General features: G+C 47.6%; 1 protein-coding gene and 1 pseudogene across 1 annotated transcript in view; both read right to left on the bottom strand.

Moving 5' to 3' along the window:
* Positions 1-26882, bottom strand: part of LOC117702382 (coiled-coil domain-containing protein 12-like) — a 154794-nt gene that overhangs the window by 3351 nt on the left and 124561 nt on the right. The window lies entirely within an intron of this gene.
* LOC117702367 (crooked neck-like protein 1 pseudogene) lies at positions 2967-5147 on the bottom strand (annotated as a pseudogene).

The raw sequence follows: 26882 nt of genomic DNA, 5'->3' as shown, positions 1-26882 counted from the left end.
AGTGGCCCACAAAGGCCATGGGGACAAGGCTTAACCATATGTCATGATCTGCTCACATGCTGGTGAGACTCACAAAGCTCAAACCCTGACAGCTCTTTTGAATGCAACTAGAAAATCCTCAAACCTAGAGGTGTGGACTCCCAGAAACCAGAATTTCCCCAGCAGGAACCCAGGTTTTTATCCACTACCTGCAGGCAGTCTCCCAGCTCAGCAGCTCATCAAATCCAAATCAAATAGAGAGAGGACTGTCCCTGGGAAGAGGGGACCTGGCTACCCCACAGGGCAACAAGTTGAGAGTTCCTGATGGGTCACTGGGCTTAATTAAGGTAGGTGTGGACAGTGGACAGACCCTAGGCCAGAGGCACAGAAGAAAGAGCTATTTCCCCACTCTGTCTTGAACTGTGGTCCCTCAGAAAGTCCTAGGTTTTCAGGACAGCCTTTAAACCATGAGAGCTCTGCCTAGGCTAGGCTAAGAGTGCTGCTGGCTTCCCCAGTCCATGAGAGGGTTAAGTCATTCCACAGGTGAGGTGCACGATGCCTGTGGCCACATAACTAACTAGTGGCCATGTCCCCAGCTAACATACCAACATACCACCTCTTCCCTCCTGCCAAGGGCCCTGGGGCTAGGCTAAACCCGGGGAGTGCCGGTACCCAAGTGCCCATCCCACACATCTAGGGGTACCCTACAGGCCCTGTTCCCTATGCCTGCTCAGGTCTGGAGTGAGCAACAGGTCACTGGGGTGCACAGTGAGAAGTGGAGCCTATCTGCTGCCATGGCTTTGTTCCCCACAGGGTGGAAAGAAATGAGGAACAGAAACTGGATGTGGAAAGAAAACAGCAGGGATTAGTGAGGAGAGTAAAAAAAATAATTCCAACCCCACAACCAGATCCAGGGTCCATGAGTAATAAGAGACTACTGCGTAGCTTCACCTGCCACCCCGTGTTCTCAGATGGCCACCAGCATGAAGGGGGCCCAAAGCCTGAATCCCTGTGTCCCTGGCCCACTGACAAAGGGCAGGAGTCTCAGGAAAAGGGGCACTGGGTTGTGCTTTGGGCTTTTCTAAGCAAGTCCAAGATTTAACTCTCTTTCCACAAACAACAAACTGGGGCACAGAGACAGTTTAAACATCCACTGGTCGGCCTTAGAGAACAAAGCCAAGAAGGATTGCAGGGGAGCACGTGGAGCTAAGAAATAACAAGGGCCTCTTTTGAACCCCTGACTCTTGCTAATGGTGTCTGAAAAGCAGGGCTCCCTGCAACCTCACAGGCTGGAGAGAGAAGAAGAATGTAGCAGAGCCCAGGAGGAGAGGGCCCTGGCAAAGCTCTGGGCTACCCACGGTGACCCCATCTTAATAACGGGGTGAGCCTGCAGCATACCACTTTGCCAGAGATAGAAATAGTCTCTACAATCCCAGGGCAGGTAGATCACCCCTCAGCAGGGAGTGCGATATAACTGGGCACCTCATCAGTCCCACAAGGGAGGATCAGGGAACCCCTAGGCCAGGTGTTGTTGGGAGGGGCAAGAAGCTCTCTATGGAGAAAAAAAAAAAAAAAACAATCCAGAATTTCAGATGGGCTCCAACATAAATAACATCCATGGGTCACTGAAATCCAAGGATGTACTGGAACGATCAGAAATGGACTTGAGACAGGAGAATTGCAAATTTGAGGGTAGCCTGAACCTCACAGTAAGACTGTCTCCCCAATACATAAAAGAATTGATTTTCCACTCTGTTTTCTATTTCTGCAGGGTTTGGTTGTTGTTGTCTGTCTGTCTCTTTCTCTGTCTGTCTGTCTGTCTGTCTGTCTGTATGTATGTATGTATGTATATATGTATGTATGTATGTATGTATGTCTACAGTGTGTGTGGGTGTGTGCACATGTACCACAGAGGTCAGAGGACAACTTGTAGGAGTGAGTCCTCTCCTTCAACATGGGTACCAGGACTGAACTCAGGTTTGTCTGTGGGGAACAGGATGAGACTTATACTAGAAGAAAAATAAATAGTATTTATTATCCACAGACTCAATGAACTTGTAATCAAAATGCCAGCTTGTTTCCCTGTCTTTAGTTGACATCAGCCAGCTGGTTGTTAGAGGGAGTGAGAGCAGAGGAGAGTCTGGAGACAGTCTCAAACTGTAGCTCAGGGGAGTCTCAAACTTGTAACAATTGTCCTGCCTCAGCCTTGCTAGTGCTGGGATGCCGGGTGAGCCACTACATCCAGCATGACTGTAAAGTTTATAAGGAAAGAAAGGATTAGAACAGCAGAAGTGATTCTGGAAAACCTCTTATGGACGATGGGATGGCCACCCTGGCCAGGCCACGAGACCAACTTGGCTGGGGAAGCAGGGGCAGGACCCTAGGGTGCTGGTCCCATGGCTCCTCAGCTGCATACCCTGGCCTTGCAATGTTTCTGGTTAGACAGCTCAATCTGTGAAATGTGGCCACTCGGCTTCCTCCCAGCACTATCTACTCTGTCAAGTGAACATGGCTCTGTCTGTGCTGTCTCCTGCTCCTCCCCCTCGTGGTCACATGTGCTCACCTCTATGCCATGCACCCACCTTGCTGTTTCCCCAGCTATTGTCCTAGCTGTAAAGTTAGCACAGTGTGTTCTCTAAGAACTAGTTAGGTAGGTTCAAGCTCTGCCTGTCTGTAACCATCTCAGGAGGGACCATTGTAGCCGCCCTCGGCCACAAGTCAACTGGGTTCACCTGAAAGGGGGGCTGGGAATGAAAGGGGCTGGAGGGCAAGAAGAGATGAGGCCAAGACAAAGTTCTCTGATCAAGGCCCAAAGCTTTAATGTGCAGCTCTCAATTTAAAGGGGAAGACCCAACCCACAACCCCTCCTGGTTCCAGATGGGTGGGATAATCCATAGTCGTTCCAGGTCACAGTCAGAGATGTCTCAAGGCAAGCCCAGGGGCAGTTCTGCTTCTGTGTTCAGGGCAGCCAAGGTGGGTAACTCCACCTAGATCCCGTCACTTGACCTTGTTGTGGTAACCAAGGTCTCTTCAGGCTTGCTCATGGTTGGGGGGAAGGTACACTGTTCCGCAGCTTCTCTTTCCTGTCGCTGTTTCTTCCAAAGCTTGGCCATCGCCAGAAGCTTGAGGTTAGGCTGGTTGGCAGCATCCTCTGGAAAGATGTAGTCATAGACTTCTACCCATCTGGCATCAGACCCATCGTCGGCCTGGACCTTTCTTCTTTTCTTGACCTTTTCTGGCATGAGTTTGTCTACTCTCTCCTTGTCTGATGCTGTTCCAAATTCATCTTCAAACTTTCGCCAGGATTCCAGCAACATAAGCCTCTCTTCTTTTTCCTCACAGTTTCTCATGGTCTTGTTAGCTTCTTCATAAATCTGTCTGCATTTAGCCACACTTCCTTCTTCTTTCCCAGAAGATAACTCAAACTGAGCAAAACTAATCCATACCTTGACGTGCTGTGTTCGCTGAAGCAACCGTCGGTAAAGGTTTCTTGTTCTCTCAGTTTCTTCCTGCTCAATCTCAAAATCAATATATGATTTCCAAAGTACCTCTGGCATATCCAAGCGTGGCTGGCTGATGGCTAATTCATATATTGCCCGAGCTCTCTCAATATCACCAAGGATTGTCTCTAATTCTGCAAACTTAATCCATGACGTACAATTTTCAGGTCCAAATTCCAAAAACTTTTCATAAAGCTTTCTGCATCTGTCAAATTCTCGAAGCTGTAGTTCCAGTTCTATGTAACCTTTGAATAACTTGTTCTTTGGACATTTGCCTATGGAAGTTCCCAGAGCTCTTCTGGCAAATGGCAGATTTTTCTGTCTTATTTCAAACTGTGCGTAATATAACCACATTTTGGCAAACGTGAACTTTTTGTGAGGAATTAGTTCCAAAGACGCTTGATATACCTGTCTTGCCCTCTCAGGATCCTTGGCCTCCAGCTCTTCATAGAGTGCATAGTTAATCCAGAGGTAGATGTAGCGCTTCCAGTGCCTCTTCTCCTGGATGGGTGGCACATTGGCAATGGCTCTCTCATAGACTTCCCGCACAGTGTCAGCTTCTGCATCACTTTCCACCAAGCGTAAATAATCAAACCATGCATCATAATTGTGTGGATCAGCCTTCACTTCTTCTTCATACTGGAATCTCCGCTTGCTCACGAGGATATCTTCTATACCCCTCCGGTCACCAAACTTCTTCTCAAAGAGGGTATAGTTTTTAAAGAGTTCTTGGGCTTCTTGTTTTGGAATCCTATCCAGGGCATATCTGTAGATAACTCGTACCCTTTCAAATTCTTTCTGGTTTTCCTCAAATTTAGCAAAGGCCACATACAGGTGTTCGTCCATATGCTCATCCCCAAAAAACTCAACCGCTCTCTCGTAGACTCTCCGAGCTTGAGCAAAATAAGCATGCTTCTCTTCAAACCGAGCATACTTGATCCAGTTCTTCACAGCAGGGTGCACGAGCACAAAGCGTTCATAAATGGTGCGGGCCTTCTCCACCTCTTTGTATCTCAGCTCAAAGTTGATATAGGAGTGCCAGGCCTGCTCCTCAGGGTGCCATTCCATCCAGCGTTCAAACACCTGCCGAGCACCAGGAGGATTGTTCAACATCTCCTCCATGTGTGTGTACTTGTACCAGAACTGGTCGACTCGTGGCAGAGTTGTTACAGCACGGTCCCAGATATTTCGGGCATGGTTGACCTGGCGGTTCTTCATTTCCATTTCTGCATATTTCAGCCAGAGTGGAATAGTCTGGTTGTTGACATCTAAAGCACGCTCGTATATGGATCGAGCCCTTTGAATCTCCTTTAGACTTTCCTCCCATTGTGCATATTTTATCCAGTTGCTAATCACAGTTCTATTTTTTCTTATGTTATCTTCAAAAGTCTTCCTTTTCCGTAGTTTGTAATCCTCTAATTCTTCTTTGTCTGTGATCTTCTGCTGAGGTGGAGGCGGGAGGAGCTCGAGTTCTCTTTCTTTAGCTTCTCTTAGAAGCTGCTCAGCAGTTATCTGTACCTCTGCAGGCGCTTTGTTTTTCACCTTGGCCACTTTAGGAATCCGCTGTTTCCCGGCTGCTGTGGAGGCCGCCATGATTGCAGCGGTGGAAAACGAGCGACCCTGGCCCACACCTGGACTTCAGAAACCGACTTCAAGAAACAGCCCGCACCGCAGAGCCAGCCCACAACAAACTAGATTCTGGAACCTGTTGGGGACCGCACTAGCCCCACGTTGGGTCGGCCAAAATAATGTTGCAGCCCAGGCAAAATGTTGAGGCCCGGGCCGACCCACGTTTGGGTGGCCACTGTATCCCGGCCCAAGCTGCTGCTCCGGTCTGTGGGTCAAGGTTCCAGCAAGAGCGAGGGTGACAGCAGATTCTACCTAATGTCAGAGATTCGTCTCTGATGATCCCTCTATATTCTCTGATCTCCGTCTATATTCTCTGATCTCTGGTTCTGTCTTCTATAGTCTGACTAATGTCTTCTATCGTCTCAATTCTGATCTGTTCTGTCTCTGCCTTTTATATGTCTCACTTCTAAGCCACGCCTCTAAGTTACACCTTTAATCATGCCCTTAGGGCTTGCCTCTAACTCTGATCTCTATAATCTCACACACCTTTAATCTCAAGGTATCTAAACCAAGATTATCAGAGTGTTCTCAGCTGTTGTAGGCGATTGTAATTCAAATCTCATGTCAGGGTATATGGCTCAAGATGGCTGCAAAGCTGATAGCCATTTTCTGCTAAAAGTCGGCACCCAACAGTAACCAGAACCGGAAAGGGAACTTGAAAGGATGACCTTTGACCACTGCACAAATCAGGGGAAACGCCCATCCTTTCCGTAGCAACCACGTGGGCGTCCTCTGTGGAGCAGAGCAGCTTGCAGGAGGTGAGAGTGAAGTGGATAGCGCAGGCTGCACTGCAGGGACTTGGGGCTCGGATGGCTAGGGCTCACCCAGGTCTAGCTCAGTGATGCGTGCAGCTGTAGGCAGTGCCACCTTCGAGGGGCATAGAAACCCATCTCCGATGTGGAAACTCGGGGGAGAAGCCGAAGCAGTTCTTTCATTATAAAATATGGCAAGAACACACCAAGTCCCTGGAAAAGCCAGAAGATTTCACTTACAAGGAAATTCACATGAAGGCAACAGGTTAGCTAGAAGAGACACCCACTTGGTTTTTCCCATTCTCTGCAGTCCTACATTCTCACTCATTAAGAGGAAGGGACTTGTGGTTTAATGGGATGGAGCTGCCTTGCTAGGCTAGCCATAGAACCACTCTGTGATCTGCTGAGTGGTTGCTCAAAATCTTAAAACCAGCTCTATGTATCACTCCCTTGCCCTGAAGGCTTCATACCTTCCCTAGAGTACAGAGAGAATTTAATGGGGAAATTACTAGATAGGCTTTAGTTATCTTTTTTTTTTTCTAAAAACTTCCTCAGAACAGCTTTCTGATAGAGAGATACTTTTAAATTTCTTTCACTTATTTTTAGCGTGTGTATGTGATGTGTGTCCATGGCACTGTGTGTGTGTGTGTGTGTGTGTAGACAACTTTGTGGAATTGGTTCTCCTGATGGGAAAAATCTTACCTTTTCTGTTTGCTTTGAAACTATATTGCTGTGGCTAGCCTGGAACTTGATATGTAGACTACACTAGCCTCAAACTCAAGATCTGCAGCTTGCCTTCACTGGGACTGGGACATCTTTATATCTGGCTGTTTTATTTGTTTTGTTTCTTTTTCTCTTTGTTTCTTTCTTTGCTTCTTTTTCCTTTGTTTTCTTCCTTCCTTCCTTCCTTCCTTCCTTCCTTCCTTCCTTCCTTCCTTAATAGGATCTCATGTACTACAGGCTGACCTCAAATTCTTCATGTAGAAAACACCAATGACCTTGATTATTCTGCCTCCAAATGAGAACTGGGTTACAGTTTATAGGCCTCTAGGAACAGAACCAAGCACTCTGCCCACTGAGTTCCAGACCCAGCCCACAGTACCCATTTTGTATGTATAGAAGCACATTAAAAAGTAACTGTATCTGAACCAATGGCCAACCTCCAGTGTGCTTGACTGTGTCTGCTTCATCCTTCCCACAACTTTTATACAAGCCTTCAACAAGGTAGAGGAAACTGAAACATTCCTTCTTTGGTTTGAGTTGCCCCTCAACTGTCTGGTGTCCAAATATTGTTGGGGTTTCCTTGCAGGATTTCTGGAACATGCATGTTATCTCTCTGGGTGTGGCTTAACAAGAAACCAACAAGACAGATCAGTTGTCTGTATTGCAAATCCCAAGGCCCAGATTTCCACCCAGGATATTCATGAGGTGAGTCTGGCCAATGAGTAGCAAAAGTTACCTGGATGTGAATTGTGATTTCATCTTTTTGTTGTTGGTGATGATGACACAGGATCTCCATGTATAGACCTGACTGTCCTAGAAGTCCCCATGTAGATCCACCTATCTTGGCTCCCCATGTGTCAAAAGGTTTACACCACACACCTGATTTCCCCCCTTTTTTAGATTTATGAGTGTTTTTTGTGTATATATGTATGTGTGATGCAAGTGTGTCTGCTGCCTGTGGAGGTCACAAGAGGGTGTCAAGTCCCTTAAAACTGTAGTTGTAGATGGCTGTAAGCTGTGGGCACTGGAGCTGTGGGCTGGACTCGGGTCCTCAGCTAGGCCATCTCTGCAGTACCTGTCAGTGTTTCAAAGTTTTTATCATAGAGATTGTTCACATACTAGGTTGGGTTTCCCCAGGTATTCCTTTTTTTTTTTTAAGACATGTTTTTTATTTTATATATGTATGTGCCTTGTTAGTTTATGGTTGGTGCCAGATATATTTTTTATTTTATATGTGTATGTGCCTGTGTTAGTTTGTGGTTGGTGCCTGCTGGCCAAGGCCAGAGACTGAGATGTTGTGTAGGCTTTGGGAACCCACCTAGGGTCTTCTGCAAGAACATTACTTGCTCTGAGCTGCTGAACCATCACTCTGGCCTCTTGCTTTAGGGTTTGTTTGTTGTTGTATTTTTGGTTTGGAACAGGGTTTCACTGTGTAAGAACCTTGGGGGATGCTGCTCTGTAGACTGGGCTGGCCTCAAACTCTGAGATCTACCAATCTCTGCCTGCTGGGATCAAAAGTGTGTACCACATCCACCAGGCCCTTTTAGGGTGGTGTTTCAAGGCTGCTGTGGATGGGATGGCTTCCCTGATCCTCTCTCACTGTGTCTATTGCTGTATAGGAAGGGCACTAATGTTCTTTCCCATGTTAACTTCATAGCCTATCAATCTGCTGGAAGTTTATCAGTTCTAAGAGTGTTCCGGTGGAGTCTCGGGGTCTCGAAGTACAGGCTCATTGTGTCTGCCAATGAGGCAACTCTGGCCTCTCTTTTCTATTGGCATCCCTTTTGTTTGCTTCTTTTGTTTGATTATTCTTGCTAAAACAATACCATTTTGAGGGAGAGTAGAGATTGTGGATATACTTGTCTTGTTCCTGATTTTGCTGGAAATGCTTTGAGGTTTTTTGTTTGTTTGTTTTTGTTTTGTTTTTTTTTGTTTTTTTTTTTTTTTTTTTTTTGCTATTTGAGGGGATTCAGTAAAGAAACTGCTGACATGACTCTCCATAATAATGATTAAGGTTGTTTACTGTAGATATGAGAGAGCAGCCAGAGGCATCTAGAAGAGTTCAGAGCAGACAGAGGAAGAAGTAGATTATGTTGTGTTTTTAAAAAACCAGGATATGTTTTGTGAGCAAAGTCTGGTGAGGTGGAAGGGTGCCTTGGTGGGCCGACCTTGAGGCATCCCTTCCCCCTGAGGTAGCAAACATATGATGGGTATAGTATAGAATAGAGGTTATTTAAGGCAATGATTAGGGAGGAGAGAAAGAGAGGAGGGGAGGGGGAGAGTGAAAAGGGAAAAGGGGGTTAAGGAGAGAAAAGAGTCAGACAGAAGGGGCAGAGAGAGCAAGGAGGGGACAAACAGCCCCTTTTATGGCAAGCCAGGCCTACCTGGCTGTTGCCTAGGCTGGAGCCTAGAAGGCATGCTCACATTCCTCCATTTTGCTTTAATTTTTAAAAGGAGAAACTAGAAAGAGGTGGTGGTGAACCAGGGATAGGACCATCTTGATCTTTAGCTATTTCCTGCTGACTTTGAGGTGTTGTGTCCCTGGGAAACCTAAGAAAACGAAGATGGGGATGTTGGTCCAGTCTTAGGAGAATTGGCTGTTTCTTTGCTATCTAGGATCTGTGGGACCATCTGTGGATAGGAAGAAGCAGGTGTAGTAGAAGCATCTGTGTCTGTGAGAGCAGGTGCTGGCACATCTGTTGTTTCTCTGGAGCTGTTCTGGATACAGATGTTGAGTAGATGCCTGGATATAGCAAGATGCTGAAATATATATATATATGGTATGTATATATATAATATATATATTAGAGGTAGAGAATACAGTTTAGTACTTTGGGGAGAATAATCTTCTTAGGTGTATATTTGAAACCCTTAGGTCTTGGTGGTTGGAGTGATTGAAGTCCCAATCCCAGGGAACAAGAGGGGAATCCCATCCTCTGGAATAGGTAACAGGTAGAAACTTAGGCTATTGATTGGCAAGTGTACTTATCTAAATGGAGTCTGTTTGGTTACATGGATCTGAGTGGGTTTCTTGGAGCTTATAAGTTTACAAAAGAGATAAATCTGTTAACAGCATGAACACTATTTGAGACGCATTTAGGGAAGACAAAAACCTTTTGTGGAGCAGAAGGAGCAAGAAGGGCTTTTTCCTTCTATCTGGGAGATTGATTCTATTTAAATTTAGCACGATGATAAACCTTTTAAGGTTACATTTAAAAGACAATTAAATTAACTTGAAATTTTGACCTTGTGAATAAGATAGTTGAATATATAGATTAGTATGAGAAACACCTTAAGTCTATAGTTAAGAGTGATAGAGAAAAGGTACGGGGTCTTGACAACAGCAGAGTCAGGGCAGCTGATGACAGCTGAAGATGACTTGACAGGGTCACTGCAGATGCTGTAAGTGGCAATTGTGAGTTAGTTCACGGTGTACATATAGCCAGCAATCTTTAAAGTGCCAAGGTTGCATGACATTAAGGACTTGGTAGGCATAGGTCAGGGTCTGAAGCAAAAGTTGAAATGGCAGGTTACTGTTATTTATGAGGGGGGATGTCAAGGAAGTAAGGACCTTGGAAAAGTGTAAGAATAGAATGTTCAGTCTCTGGAAGCTGCTTGGTGAAAGGAGAGAACTGATTCCCACAGGTTATTATCTATCCACTCCATGTATATGAGCATAGGCATGCACTCACACACACACACACACACACAGGCACACACACACACACACACACACTCAGGCACACACATAGGTACACACACACATGTATACAGTTACTCGTACACACAGGCATGCATGCATAGGCACATACATACTCAGGTACACACACAGGAGTGCATACATATACATACACACATGACAAGTAAGTATTAAAAAGTTTTAAAACAAATTCAGGACTGTAATGTCATGATAGTCTAATTATCAGTTGATAAGCTTCACTCCCATTTGAGTACTGACATCTTGTTTTTCCTTTGACAGCTCTTATAACAAAACATTATATGACAATGTGAGCATAATTCAAATGATGACAAATGGTCCCACCCACAACTATCTGATGGCATATACCTTGAACATATGTTCTTGAAAACTGAGTAGGTTATGTGTCCTCTTCCTCAATGATAATAAAAGTCTATTTGCAAGCCCAGGCTGGTGATTTCAGTGTTGCTAAGAAGTGAAGAGCCCAAATGTGGTGGTGCACACCTTTAATCCAAATACTGGGGAGGCAGAGGCAGGTGGGAGATCTGAGTTCTGAGGCCAGCCTGGTCTACAGAGCTACTTCCAGGCCAACCAGGGCTACATTATGAGAACCCATCTCTGAAACAAAACCCGTGGCTAGTTGTAAGAGCAATTTGTCTGTGACATTTGTCACTTCACTGCTATAGGTTTGACTCAGATGACCAGGGCATGTGGGCAGCTTCTCACTGCAGAAGCCATGTGGCAAATTTTTAAAAAAGACCTTTTTTGAGACTATAATTACCCTTTCCCCCTTCCTCCTTTAAACTTTTCCATAGAACTCTCCTCACTAATCTCTTTTGAATTCTTGACCTCCTTTTTTTTATTTCTCAAACCATTTTTTTTAAATCAAGGGCATATGGGCTGGAGAGATGGCTCAGCAGTGAAGACCACTGGCTGCTCTTCCAGAGGACCTGAGTTCAATTGCTAGCACACATACAGCAGCTAACAACTGTCCTTAAAGGCAAAACAGCAACACACATAAAAATCTTTAAAAAAAATAATTATTAAAAGCCCGGTGGTGTCAGAGCACCCCTTTAATCCCAGCACTTGGGAGACAGAGTCAACCAGAACTGAGTTGAAGGCCAGCCTGGTTTACAAAGTGAGTTCCATGACAGTCAGGGCTATGTATGTATGTGTACACAGAGAAACCCTGTCTTGAAAAACCTGAAGATGGAAAATCAAAGTTTAATTGAGCTTATGGTATTGTTGCAGGAAATATTAAAGTTGGCATCACCCCATGCTCTGTCCAGCTACTCTATCCCCAGCAGTCCCAGGCTCACCACTTCCAAGGGAAGCCCCAATACAGTGGTCTTCCCAGCTCTGGTTCTCTTACCTCAGAGCCGCTAGTTCTTTCTATGCCATCCATCCCTATGGCTGGTGGTAACAAATCCTCTTAATCCGGTAAATCAAAGCTCTTGAAGCATATAATTCATCAGTCAGATTTATATATCAATAGATTCTCAATAAGATGCCCACACAATACTGCAAGGCACTGAGTAGTCACACAGGCTGGGGCTCTAATTCCCTCAAAAGACAGAGATCAGTATAGAGCTCTCAGCAGTGCAGCTTGGAATGAAAAGATTCCATGCTATCTGGGTTCTCAGTGGCAGCAGCAGGCTGATCTCTGGCATGGAGTCAGACTCCTGGTGACTGGGAACCCCTGCTGCCCTGGCTCTGGGACTAGACTGCTGTTGAGAAAGCTAACAAAGGTAGGACATCTCAATCTGTGGTCTTTGGGGACTTAACTCCCTAATAAGGAAGGAGAAAAACTGTGCCATGCCAGTATAACTTCTGACAAGAATCACAAACATGAACCAGGCACTGTATCACACCTTTAATTGCAGCACTCAGAAGGCAGAGGAAAACAGATCTCTATGATTTCAAGGCCAGCTGGGACTACAGAGCTAATTCCAAGAGCAGCCAAGGCTACATAAAGAAAACCTGTCTTGAAAAGAGGGTGGGAAAAATTATAAAAGTGAAAAATTCTAGTAGTTTGCCAGGCATGTTTGGCCTTGTTATGCCAGCACTTGAGAGTCTGAGGAAGGAGTTCAAAGACTGCCTGGGCTACACAATGAGGCCCCACCTCAGTGTGTGTGTGTGGGGTGTGGGGGAGTGTCGGATGTGTACCTAATTCTGTCACCATGCCTGTAGACCTGAGTTCAGTCCCTGGATTCCACATGGTAGAGGAATAGCTCCTGAAATTTGTGCTAACCTATTCAAACTCCTGGAAGTTGTCATCTGACCTCCATGTGCACTGTGGCATCCTTGTACATGTGTTCACACACACACACACACACACACACACACACACACACACACACACAGGCACACACAGAGGCACACACAAGCACACATAGAGGCACACACAAGCACACACACATGTTTAAGAAAAAGTTCCACTACCATATTTAGAAGAAATATTCCTATAGACTGCTCCATGGCTTCTTTTGCCTCTGTCTCCCTTAGTACTGCCACAGACCTGGGCAGTGAGTGAGTTCCAAGCCTGGTCCTGAATTATGTTACTTCTGAAGAGATCCAAATGGGTTTTTCTGGATGAGTCTCTAGGCTGGAAAGAACGCCAAGAGGCCAAGTTGTTGGTGACCACCTTTCCCCCTTTCCCTAGAGCCCAACACATGGTCCCACCCAGTTCCATGAAGGTGGCTGGTGGCCATCCAGCCCCGACCAGCTCATTCTTGCTCTCTACGATCCTCTAGCTTTTCCTGCTTGCCTTGTAGCTGCGACTGGGCTAGGATCATGGAGGGGTTTGTTGTTATTGTTGCTGTTGTTCAGTTTAATTTTGAGACAAGGTCTCACTGTGTAGACACAAATGGCCTAGAACTCACAGCGATGTGCCTGCCTCTGCCTCCCGAGTGCTGGGAGAGTTGTAGAGTTTGAAGGAAGAGAACAGGGAAGAGCCTGCATGGTAGCCATCGGACCTGGTCCTGATTGTCCTGTCTTTGTTGGCTTCCCAGGTGACCTGGACTACAGGAGAATTTTATCTGAGCAGAAGTTTTCTTTCTTTCTTTACAGGACAGGGAAGATGGGGAGCCACAGCCCAAGCAGCTCAGAGAAGAGGAAGAGGAGCACAGGTAGAGCCTGGGGTGGGGCGTTCTTGCTGTGACACACTGCCCTGCTCTTCCCACTGACACCCTCCCAGTGCTCCTCAGGGCTGGACTTTGCTCATGCTGTTGCCACGTTCAGACCTGAAAAGATCAACCCTATCACTCGTTAGGACTGTCCCTTCCTTGCTTACTGTGTAGCTCAGGGGTTCTCAACCTTCCCACTGCTGCAACCCTACAGTTCCTCACATTGTGGTGACCCCTAACCATAAAATTATTTTGATTGCTACTTCATAAATGTAATTTTGCTGTTGTTGCAAATCATAGTGTAAACATCTGTATTTTCCCATGGTCTTAGGTGACCCCTGTTACCACCCCAGGTCGCAAACCACTGGTCCAGCTGTTAGCTTGGGTCACATTCTAACCTTGTATTACATTTTCAGTGTGCCATGCACTTTTGTGTGTTCCACATCCCTGCAAATGCAGGTCCCACTGTGGGCAAAGCTCTGATCATCTGCTCTCACCTGCCTTCTCAGCCCACACTCATTCATTCATTCATTCATTCACTCATTCATTCATTGTTTAACTATTGAACAGCTTCCTTCATGCACAGGTACTGCTGCTTGGAGTCTATACTTTGTATAGAAGGTAGGATGGCCCTATGGGCAGGCACAGCTCCCCAGAGGAACTGGGCTGTGATGCCAAAGCATGCCTTCCTGTTTCCATACCCCTCAATCAGCTTCATAGCTCAAAGAGCAGGCCCTGATCTTTTTCATGTCCAACATCAGTTAGGATGCTTTCACATCATCCTGTAGGCAGTCCTTCAAGGTCCTTGCCATATCTGTTGTGTACAGAGTATGTCAACTGCTCTCTATCCCGAGAGACTCTGTACTGGGCTCTGTGGTTTGTGGAGCCCCTAGCACCTTGGGGTTTCTTGTCATGTGCCACCAGACCACCAGATTTGGGGGTATTTGCCCTACATGCTCTCCCTTATTTTTTTTTTTTTTTTAAAATATATATGAGTACACCGTAGCTATCTTCAGAGACACCAGAGGGCATCAGATCCCATTACAGTTGATGGTAAGCCATCATGTGGTTGCTGGGACTTGAACTCAGGACCTCTGAAAGAGCAGTCAGTGCTCTTAACCACGGAGCCATCTCTCCAGCCCCAGTCTCCTCATTCTTAGTCATTACTTAGAAGGTGGAACGTTTCCTTCTGGCTTGTTCATGGGTTCTCAGTTCATAGGTTCTAGCTGGAGCCTTGAGTCTCATTTCTGGGCTGTCTCTGATACACTAGATGGTCTCTTCTCATCTTCTTCCTTGCTGAGAAAGAAGGGTCACTGGATAGCAATAGGTGGGTCAGTAAGAGACTCAGCTGTTGGGCCGCCATGTGGCTGAATCTCTGAGATGGTGCTGTAGCAAAGAGAAAGTTTAGGATGAAGACTCAATTTGGGAAATAGTACATGTGTGTTTACCAGTCCTTACCAGCTTCACCGAATATCTGCTGGGTGTTCTGCAGGACACTGCTGCAAACACCTGGGAGACAGCAGTCTGGGTGGTGGCATTCCCTAAAGGGACACAGGCTGTTTACAAGAGGAGTGGTGATAAGCTGCTGGCTATAAACGGTGTGAATGCATAGAGAGAGGTGGCTGCAGTTAACACTGGTGAAGAGGTAAAGAGACTGGGCCCACAGTGGCTTTTGAGGTCTGTAATATGTGCTTTATTTTTAAACAAAAGACCAAAGGAAAGGGGCAAACACATCTCACTGTACAGGAAAATGTGGCTTTTTCTTGACTCAAGTTGGGTGAGGACATAAGTTATGACCCTTTTCCTATCCTAACTGAGAAAGAAGAAGGAGTACTTAGTTCCAGGCTGCTGTCAGTAAAAGGTCCACCCTGTGAGGCATGTCAAGGCTCTGCTCACTTGCTTGGTTTAAAAAGGTCACATGTAATAGGGCACTGGCCCTGTGTCCTCCTGTCAGAGCAGCTGAGGACCAATTGTGGTAGACACTGGGTTAGGTCTGATTCGCTTGCTCACTGTGTTCTGTTCTTGTCTCATCTCTCCTCTTGAGCAGTGAGGGTCGATCATGCAACTTGTCTGGCTGGGGAAGGGGGCCCAGCTAGCAAGGAAATGTACCTGCCTTCACAGCTCCCTGAGAAAAGCAGGCTCTTCTAATGTGAATGCCTTCAGAGCACAGAGCCAGGAAGGCCAGGCTGAGTCTTGGCAACAGTTAATATGAAGCCAGACCTTTGGGCTGGACCCTACACAGTGGCGTTCAGGGACTGAGCTCTCTAGGAAGAGCAGGACGAATGAAGCCGAGGGCAGGTATTCCATGAAGAAAGGGCTCCAGCAGGATCACCTGTGCATTCTATCAGATCCACACAGACCCTGAGGCCAGGTCCCCTTGGGGAGAAAGGGTGACCCACAGCTCCACTGCAGGGCTGGTCGCTGAGTCTAGACAGTACTGAGCATATTGGTTTCTTTGGCTTCTTCAAGGTGGAAACAGTTGGCTTCAGTTTAATGAAGCAGAAGGGAAACTTGGGAGACAGCATCCCTTGAGTGTCCTGTAGAGACCAGCACTTGCTTAGGCTGTTTTCAGCCAAGGGCAACAGGACAAGGCCTCATGGAGAATGGAGTGCCTTGAGTTAGGCATGGAATTCAGAGGGCAGGATGTGGGTAGTGGAGCCAGAGGCCTGAACCTGTAGTGGGAAAGGGTGGGTGGGCTGTGAAGATGGATAGCACCTCAACTCCTAGGACCTCTTACTCATGAGCCCCCAATACCAGGTTTACACAGTGTCAGTAGGGGTCCATGATACTGGGAATGATACTGAGGGACTTAGAGAATTGATGTCTGAGTTCCGGACTGGATGGGACAAGACTAACCTGGCTTCTGACGCCTCCTGACCCAGACTCTGACAGGGAGGAAAAGGGGCCCTCTTTCTCTCCTTCCTTCCTTCCCCACTTCTTTTTTGCCCTGACCTGGAGATTCCTCCCTAGCCATTGCCTCACACACTACCACCCAGCAGGGGGCTGAACTCTCTCCACCAGAGGACTCCAGGGACCTACTGTCAGTGTGCACCTGTGTGCTGGCACAGAGTAAGATCCACCTGCCCCAGTGCCCCTGCAGGTCAATTGGCACCACCTTGACAGTACACAGACACTTGGCTGATGGCCATTTCAATTGATTAGTATACCTACATCATCATGCACCTAAAAAACTATCAGCAATCAGCCCTGAAAGCATAGGAGCCAAGCAGATAGAATGAGGCTTGATGTCTGAAAGTCATATCCAGATTACAGGTCAGAGCCGAGAAATTATTAGCTCTTTGTCCTAGGGTAAGTCATGTTGCCTTTTTGAGCTTCAACTAAGCAATCAGAAATGAAAGAACCTCTGCTTCCCCTGATGGGAAACTTAGGATATTGCCCAGTGCAGCTGGGCTCTGAACAGCACGAAGATGGTCCCTCCTGAGATGGTTACAGACAGGCAGAGCTTGAACCTACCTAACTAGTTCTTAGAGAACACACTGTGCTAACTTTACAGCTAGGACAGTAGCTGGGGAAACAGCAAGGTGGGTGCATGGCATAGAGGTGAGCACATGTGACCATGAGGGGGAGGAGCAGGAGCCAGCACAGACAGAGCCATGCTCACTTGACAGAGTAGATAGTGCTGGGAGGAAGCCGAGTGGCCACAATTCACAGATTGAGCTGTCTAACCAGAAACATTGCAAGGCCAGGGTATGCAGCTGAGGAGCCATGGGACCAGCACCCTAGGGTCCTGCCCCTGCTTCCCCAGCCAAGTTGGTCTCATGGCCTGGCCAGGGTGGCCATCCCATCGTCCATAAGAGGTTTTCCAGAATCACTTCTGCTGTTCTAATCCTTTCTTTCCTTATAAACTTTACAGTCATGCTGGATGAAGTGGCTCACCCGGCATCCCTGCACTAGCAAGGCTGAGGCAGGACAATTGTTACAAGTTTGAGACTCCCCTGAGCTACAGTTTGAGACTGTCTCCAGACTCTCCTCTGCTCTCACTCCCTCTAACAACCAGCTTGCTGATGTCAACTAAAGACAGGGAAACAAGCTGGCATTTTGATTACAAGTTCATTGAGTCTGTGGATAATAAATACTATTTATTTTTCTCCTAGTATAAGTCTCGTCCTGTTCCCCACAGACAAACCTGAGTTCAGTCCTGGTACCCATGTTGAAGGAGAGGACTCACTCCAACAAGTTGTCCTCTGACCTCTGTGGTGCATGTGCACACACCCACACACACTGTAGACATACATACATACATACATACATACATACATACATTCATACATTCATACATAGAAACAGAGACAGAGACAGACAACAACAACCAAACCCTGCAGAAATAGAAAACAGAGTGGAAAATTAATTCTTTTATGTTTTGGGGAGACAGTCTTACTGTGAGGTTTAGGCTACCCTCAAATTTGCAATTCTCCTTTCTCAAGTCCATTTCTGATCATTCCAGTACATCCTTGGATTTCAGTGACCCATGGATGTTATGTTGGAACCCATCTGAAATTCTGGATTGTTCTTTTTTCTCCATAGAGAGCTTCTTGCCCCTCCCAACAACACCTGGCCTAGGGATTCCCTGATCCTCCCTTGTGGGATTGATGGGGTGCCCAGTTATATCGCAGTCCCTGCTGAGGGGTGATCTACCTGCCCTGGGGTTGTAGATACTATTTCTATCTCTGGCAAAGTGGTATGCTACAGACTCACCCCGTTCTTAAGATGGGGTCACAGAGGGTAGCCCAGAGTTTTGCCAGGGCCCTCTCCTCCTGGGCTCTGCTACATTATTCTTCTCTCTCCAGCCTGTGAGGTTGCAGGGAGCCCTGCTTTTCAGACACCATTAGCAAGAGTCAGGGGTTCAAAAGAGGCCCTTGTTATTTCTTAGCTCCACGTGCTCCCCTGCAATCCTTCTTGGCTTGGTTCTCCAAAGCCGACCAGTGGATGTTTAAACTGTTTCTGTGCCCCAGTTTGTTGTTTGTGGAAAGAGAGTTAAATCTTGGACTTGCTTAGAAAAGCCCAAAGCACAACCCAGTGCCCCTTTTCCTGAGACTCCTGCCATTTGTCAGCGGGCCAGGGACACAGGGATTCAGGCTTTGGGCCCCCTTCATGCTGGTGGCCATCTGAGAACCCGGGGTGGCAGGTGAAGCTACGCAGTAGTCTCTTATTACTCATGGACCCTGGATCTGGTTGTGGGGTTGGAATTATTTTTTTTACTCTCCTCACTAATCCCTGCTGTTTTCTTTCCACATCCAGTTTCTGTTCCTCTTTTCTTTCTACCCTGTGGGGAACAAAGCCATGGCAGCAGATAGGCTCCACTTCTCACTGTGCACCCCAGTGACCTGTTGCTCACTCCAGACCTGAGCAGTCATAGGAAACAGGGCCTGTAGGGTACCCCTAGATGTGTGGGATGGGTACTTGGGTACTGGCACTCCCCGGGTTTAGCCTAGCCCCAGGGGCCTTGGCCAGAGGGAAGAGGTGGTGTAGAGTGAAAAATTATGAAGGCCATTTTATGAAATATGTGTAGATTTTTCCACCTTACAGAACTCGGAACTAAAAATAAGATTTCAGGCCTTCACATTCCAGGTGAAGGACACTTGCTGGATTACATTCCTGAAGCCTCACCCAAGGCAGGAAAGAAAGCATTCCTGACTACAGATAAAGATGCTATCACCTAGGTGGGGCCATAGCCCTATAGCCGGAAAAAGTAACTCTAGATCATTTGGGCTAGATTCTCTGAAATGTTCCACTGTTCTTGGTTACCCCTCCCTTGGTCTTCCTAGTGCTATGTTCAAAATTTGTAAAACAACCAATCATGTGTAAGCGCGCGAAAATGCCTTCCTCCCCCCACCCCATGCTATAAAAGACCCTTTAACCTACCACACGGGGCCAAAAACCCTGCTCTTGGAGCTAAAGAGCTTGTCGTTTTTGATCGCCTGCTCCTCCCCTAATAAACCTCTGCTGATTGCATCCAGGTATGGTTTCTTGTGATTTTTGGGTGGTCGCGATTCCGGAGGTTTGAGGAAGGGTCTCCCGAGTATGGGGGTCTTCAGTGGTATGTTGGTATGTTAGCTGGGGACATGGCCACTAGTTAGTTATGTGGCCACAGGCATCGTGCACCTCACCTGTGGAATGACTTAACCCTCTCATGGACTGGGGAAGCCAGCAGCACTCTTAGCCTAGCCTAGGCAGAGCTCTCATGGTTGGAAGGCTGTCCTGAAAACCTAGGACTTTCTGAGGGACCACAGTTCAAGACAGAGTGGGGAAATAGCTCTTTCTTCTGTGCCTCTGGCCTAGGGTCTGTCCACTGTCCACACCTACCTTAATTAAGCCCAGTGACCCATCAGGAACTCTCAACTTGTTGCCCTGTGGGGTAGCCAGGTCCCCTCTTCCCAGGGACAGTCCTCTCTCTATTTGATTTGGATTTGATGAGCTGCTGAGCTGGGAGACTGCCTGCAGGTAGTGGATAAAAACCTGGGCTCCTGCTGGGGAATTCTGGTTTCTGGGATTCCACACCCCTAGGTTTGAGGATTTTCTACTTGCATTCAAAAGAGCTGTCAGGGTTTGAGCTTTGTAAGTCTCACCAGCATGTGAGCAGATCATGACATATGGTTAAGCCTTGTCCCCATGGCCTTTGAGGGCCTCACCCATCAGGTGTCAAACAGATCAGCCTCTTGTGTCTCCTTTGTGTTGGTCAAATCAACTATAGCCTCAGGCCCAGAAGCCACCTTCTGGAACCTTTGTATGTAATATAAAGCCCCCCACCTGCACTTTTGAACACAGAGAGTGTCTCTCTCTGTCACTCTTCTCTGTCTCTCTGTCTCTGTCTATGTCTCTGTCTCTGTCTCTCTCTCTCTGTCTCTCTCTCTCTCTCTCTCTCTCACATCTTCATATCACTTGGCCCAGTATACACAGACCCTTTCTAATGAAAGTGATGGACTGTGTGACATACACTAGCTGTAAGACTTAAAGGCTCTGAGGAGGTTTGTCTGGGTTAGGAGAGCTGGTATGGAGGGCTTTGTCATTGAGGCATTATGCAACCCAGGAGCTCTGGCTTAGCCTTGTTCTCAGATGTACAATCTCTGCTGTGTGACCTCATGAAAATGGCATACCCTCAGTTCCCATTACTGTCAAATGGAGACAACCCAGTAGATGCTAGTGTCCTCAGTAACCATGGCCCAGTTTCTGAGAAACGTGTGTGTGTGTGTGTGTGTGTGTGTGTGTGTGTGTGTGTGTGTGTGTGTGTGTGTGTGTGTGTGAGAGAGAGAGAGAGAGAGAGAGAGAGAGAGAGAGAGAGAGAGAGAGACAGAGAGATGGGGGACTGTTAAGTTCTGTGCTTCCCTTTACTTGGCCACCTCCAGACAGGAGGAGGAAATGTGGAACTTGCACATGGGAAGCAGGCATCCCATCCCACTCCTGCACTGAGGTGTGCTTGTGCTCTGCTCTCACAGGGAACTCAGGCTTCAGAACTATGTCCCAGAGGATGAAGACCTGAAGAGGTGTCGGGTCCCCCAGGCCAAACCAGTTGCAGGTACATGGACCTCTTTTCCTTCAGGCTCCTTCCAGTCACCCTCAGAGAAGAGGTACCAAGTCAGAGAGAGCCATCTGGGGCATTCACACACCTTCTCAGGGAACATACATAAAAGGGTCAGGAGGGCAGGGAGGAGGCCCCTTGTACCTCCAACCTGGAGTGGGCCACAGGTCCTCAGGGCATGAGGAGTAGAAGTGACCTGAGATCCTTGGGCAGCAAGGCAAGATGGTGAGTCCTGTATTGCTGGGGAGAGGGGCAGAATGAAAGACCCCAGAGAGAAGCTAACCATAGAGCCTCAGGGGACAACCAGCAGCAACACAAAGGCCAGAGAGAGCCTTGTCCAGATTCCCCACTCCTTTGACTGAGGGTGACAGATATAGGGTGAAGAGGGAACCTCCTAGTCACAGGAGCAGATTTATCCTTGGTCCTGAAGGATCTGGCTTCGTTTGGTTTTGAGACAGGGTCTCACTGTGGAGCTTACTTTCTGGACCAGGCTGGCCTTAAACTCACAGACATCTACCTGCCTCTGCCTCCCAAGTGCCACCATGCTTATCCAAGAATCTTAGTTTTTAATTCTTGATACCAACTTTCCATTGTGCAAGTAATGAATGAGTAAATACCTCATCAAAAATTCAGAAGTTGCCCTATTGTTCGTTGCTACTCCTCTCCCTGCCCCATGGAGTAGTGGCCGGTGGCATGGGCACCCCACAGGGTGGGAGGGTGATGAGAAACTGGCCCTAGGCCTCTACCAGGAGGCTACCAGAACTTAAGTTTGGCAGAAGAAAGGAATGTCAGAGAAACACATCCCTGGTGACAGGTCTGAAGGCTGTCCACGTTGTTCCGTTTCAGGCATCCGTCCCCAGAAGGGGACACTCAGAGAGAGACCTAGGGACTTACTGGAGGCAGGAGGTGCCTGTCATGAGTCTGAGGTGGGATGAAAGGGAAGATAAGGCACCCAGACTCCAGCCATGCCAGACCTAGAGGCCATCCCTAGGACCTTCCCTTTTAGTGCCATAGCTCCCATGGACACAGGCTCCTCCCATTTTGTATCTGGAAGCCTGAGGCCCGGGCCTTGTCCACTCCAGCTATAGCCTGCTCTGTCCCTTTCTGGGCCCTGGGGTCTGCCTTCAACCTAGGAGACCAGATGTCTTCCAGGGTTGCTGCTGAGTGGTGTCCCTCCTCTTCCCTGGGGCCCTTTTGGCTGTTAAGTCTGGAGGAACAGCTCCCACCCACCAGGCCTGTGTTGTTCTTTCCCCCTCTAGTGGAGGAGAAGGTGAAGGAGCAGCTGGAGGCTGCAAGCCAGAGCCTGTCATTGAGGAAGTGGTGAGTACCTGGGAGGCCCCTCCCTGCTTGTGCTGCTTCCTTCTCTAGCTGTCTCTGTTCCCACCCTACTAACTTCCTTGCCTGCCTGCATTTTTCTGCCTCTATGCCCAGTCTCTGCACTCCCTCTCAGGCTGGGCCTTGGCCATGAAGCATTGTCTCCTCTCTCCCTAGGACCTGGCCAACCTGCCATCTCGGAAACCTGACTGGTGAGTGTTGTCCATGAAGGCTGGCACAAGCTTTTTGGGGAGGTGATGGTGTTTGGTGCATGTCAGAGGCCTCGGCTGGGAGGACAGCCAAGGACAGATAGGGAATAGGGACAAGCACTGCAGGCATAGCTCTGCCCAAGAGAGTCAGGGATGAGGGCTAAGTAAGTAAGGCATGAGACATGGGCGAGGGTAAAGTGCTGAAGAGGGGCCCGAGGGATGAAAGAGCAGGCATCCTTTCGAGCCTCTTCTGTAGGGGGCAAAACTCACATACTCTGGGGGCTCCGACTTAGCAGTGCACCCCTGTGTGCTCAGGATACCACAGTGAAGAGATGGATGGGCAAGCAGATAGGGCTTAGGCCTCTGTTTTCACTGTGAAGTAGGGAACCCAATCTCTTCAAGCCTGGAAGCCCCTCTGAGTGAGCTGAGAATATGGGTGAGGGAAGGTGCTGTAGGCACGTTTGTTGGTGCCTGTAGATCTGTGGGGTGGGTGACAGCACCTACCACAGTGCTTTAATTTGATGAAACAGCCATGAGGTGTATGCTGAAGGAACTCCAGAACTAGAGAACTCAGGCTGATTTTTAGGAATTCTGGAAGCCCCAAGAGTGGGGGTGGGAGGCTGTGGCCAGAGGGGGAATAGGGCTGACAGTTGGCCACCACAAGTTTCTCTCTGATGCTGACTTAGGGGACATAGAAGGGGGATCCCACGGAGCCAGCCACCATTCTGTTCAGTCTTCTACCTTGACTGAGTGTGTGGTAGGCGTCCCCTTCTCTCAGTTACCTCGGTGGAGTTAGGAAGGCTGATGGATGATAGGGTCCAGAAAAGCAGAGAAGGTAGCATCATGTTCTCCCCAGAGCAGCATCTCAGGCAGGATAAATATCAAAGCCCTGCAGGAAGATCCCAGGGCCACACCATGCTAACCCTTAGCTTCTGCATTTCCCCTCTCTCCTGATGTAGGGATCTGAAGGAGAGATGTGGCTAAGAAGCTGGAGAAGCTGGAGAAGCAGACCCAGAGTGCCATTGCAGAGCTGATCCGTAAGTGCACTCTGGCCAGTGGGGGCCTGCCCTTGGAGCAGTGACTTCATCACAGACCTTTCCACTTGCTCTGCTCTCTCTCCATCCAGGTGAACGGCTGAAAGGCCAGGAGGACAGCCTGGCCTCTGCAGTGGCTGCCAACATTGAACCAGAGGCCTGTGACTCCGACTGACAATGTTTTCCTATTTCATCTCTTCAGCACAGACATCTCCTCTGATGTAAACTGTGCTTTTTAACTTCTATAAATAAAGCTTTCTTAATAGAGTCATGTCGCTTCTATTTTCTAAAGACAGGCAGAGTTCTTGTAGTTTTGACATCAGAGAAGACCTAATAGGGGCTGGAGAGATGACTCAGGGTTTACTGACTTCTCTTCCAGAGGTTCTGAGTTCAGTTCCAGCAACAACCACACGGTGGCTCACAGCCATCTGTAATGGGATTCAATGCCCTCTTCTGGTATTTCTTAAGACAGTGAATGTGTACTCAGACATTAAATATATATATATTATATATATATATATATTATATTATATATATATATATATATAGAGAGAGAGAGAGAGACGAGAGAGAGAGGAGAGAGAGACACGAGGAGAGAGAGAGAGAGAGAGAGAGAGAGAGAGAGAGAGAGAACCTAATAGTTAGTCCCAGTACACAAGAGTTTAGTAACCACTGACATTATTTTAGGAATTCTTCCAGGATCATTGTTAAGAATTAAGAAATCATCTATTGTAGGGCGGTGGTGGGCCCACGCCTTTAATCCCAGCACTTGGGAGGCAAAGGCAGGTGGATTTCTGAGTTCAAGGCCCAGACTGGTTCTACAGAGTGAGTTCCCGGCATGGCCAGGACTAACAGAGAAAACCCTGTCTCAAAAAAAACCTAAAAAGAAAATGAAAAGAAATTGTCTATATAGCATCACAAGACAATACATCTTCATTGTTCTCCAGAGATCTCCTCATTAAGTAGGGGTTAATACCTAGTGATAGTTACATATATTTAATAACCAGAAACATATCAACAGCAGGAATCTTTCTAAAATGAATTTCTGATGGGCCTTACCTACTGTAGTTCTGTCATAAATTAGATCCAAAGTGGACCCATCTCGGGAATGTCACCTGCTATTTCTAGCTTCTCCCAAGTTGGCTCCTGACAGTTTATTTTAGGGCTTCCTCTCACCTAACTCATGAAGTGTGCTGGTCCATGTGTTTTGTGTTCCTTCCATATGGTGGCCCAAGCTTTGGCAGACAGTGCCAGGGACTTAGGTCATGCAGTACAGTGCATGTGACACAGAAGTAGGACACCCAAAAACAAAGTAAATAAATCATTCAGATGACAGTTGACATCTCCGTGGCTGCAGATAACCTGGAATACCAGCAGTCGAGGGAGGCCAGGGGGGATCAGGGGTCAGATCATCCAGCTACAGGCAGCTTGAGGCTAGCCTGGGCCATAGAACCTTGTCTCAGGAAGTAGAAGAAGGTGGTTGTTGGGGTTGGGGCAGGCAAGAAGAAGAGAGAAGAGAGGAGGAGATGTAGGGAAGGGAAGGTTTAGAGGCATTTCATGTGTTTTGATCTGAGTGTATGTTTTGTAACTGTATCTTTGCCTGGTGCCCAAGGAGACCAGAAGCGGGCATCAGATGCCTGGAACTGCAGTTTCAAATGGATATAAGCCAAGGTAATTACAGCCATGGAAGCTGAACCAATAGCCCCCAATAAGTGTTCTTTTTATTCTCAGCAGAATAAGCAGTGCTATCCCTCTTTACCACAACAAGAATTAGATGTAAGAGCTGATCCCAGAAACCCTGAAAATCAGCTCAGAGTGGGGTTACACACCTGTAAGTCCAGGTCTTTTAGATTGAGGCAGGAAGTTGAGGCCAGTCTGTGCTATAGAAGATGCTCTCAAAAGAGAACAGCATAACCCCAGGTTGAAAATAAGGGACTAGCAGATCTCTGGTGAGCACAGGATGGCAAAAAGCAGCAGAGACAGCTGGGGTAACCCGCGGTGCAATGGAGACTTAGACATGTGTTTTCAGCTACACTGATGTGCTGGGTTTTTGGGGATCAGGAAGGTTGGCACAGTGTGGTGGCAGACAGTGAGACCACTTTGTCCAGTAGTAGTGTGTGTTTCCTCTGCCCCTAGTGTCCTGGTGGACTGTTACACGTGTAGGCCATGTGGCCAGGCCAGGAATTTCATAGGATCACAATAGCTCATGCACACACACACACACACTTTAAAAACCATTAGGCTACGAGTCCTTTTGTGTGTCTTCACCAACCCCCTGCTTTCACCTTCCATGGTGGCACCTGAATTCACCTCCGGTCCCATTCACACACTCACTGTCACTTCTTAGCTGGCCATTAATATATCAGGGCTTCCACAAGCTCAACAGTGTAAGGAGGCTAGGGGGGATGAGAGTGATCTAAGCCAGGCACGTCATCCATTACTGAAAGAAAGGCAGCAAGCCAGGCTTGCCCAGGGATGTGGAGAGAGACATGGCTAATACTACACTGGCATCTTTTTGAAAGATCCAGTAAGGGTGACTGCTGAACAAGACTGATATGGAAGACATAAGACCCAGGGATGAGATGAGAGTGTCATAGTCCACAAACATCCAAATATAAAGGCACATTACAGATTCAAGGCGTGACAAAGGCTAGAGAGACGGCTCAGGGGTAAAAGTTAGTCTTGCTGGGCAGCCCAGACATCCTGTGCTGGAGTCCTGTAACCACGCAGAGGTGGAAGAATGTAATCCACAGAGTTGGCCTTGACTCTGTGTGTGCGAGTACAAGTGCACATGTGTACACACACAGGACACTCTACCCTCCAGATATACCCCCAACACCAGCTAACTGGTAACTTTAGATCCTACTCATGTCCCAAGTTAAACCTCATCACATCCCCAGGAATTATCACCCTAAGAGGAGCTGGAAAGCTGGGCCAAGTCAACAGCACAAGTGAACCCTGCCCATAGTCAAGTGAAGTTCCTTAGAGCTGGAACCGAGTCAGTCACAGCAGGATGGGCTGGCCTCCAGGCCTCCTGCCTACAAAACTGAGAGCACAGGACATGCCCCATGGGAGTGCCTCTGACTCTAGTCACTTCCCACCTACCACCACACTGGGCTTCCCACCGAGCAAAAGATGGTGAAGGCACACAGTACTGCTTCTCTGAGACAAAAGGCACATGAAAGATGAGGCTGTTGCAAGTACAGCACACCTCCACCAGAATCCAGTAGTTGTTTGACAGGAAAGTAGAGGAAACAAGGTCACGAGGACCTAGGCAGCAGCTAAGAGACCAACCAGGGTTAGTTCCAGAAGGTTAGAAACCTGCATCTTATAGGCAAGGTTTAGTTTTCATTGGGTGGAGATTTGGGTGGGGGGGGGGCAGA

The sequence above is a fragment of the Arvicanthis niloticus genome, unplaced genomic scaffold (genome assembly GCF_011762505.2).
Source record: "Arvicanthis niloticus isolate mArvNil1 unplaced genomic scaffold, mArvNil1.pat.X pat_scaffold_73_arrow_ctg1, whole genome shotgun sequence".
NCBI lineage: Eukaryota > Metazoa > Chordata > Mammalia > Rodentia > Muridae > Arvicanthis > Arvicanthis niloticus.
The sequence above is the reverse complement of the archived record's forward strand: the minus strand, read 5'-3'. Positions and strand labels throughout refer to the sequence as shown.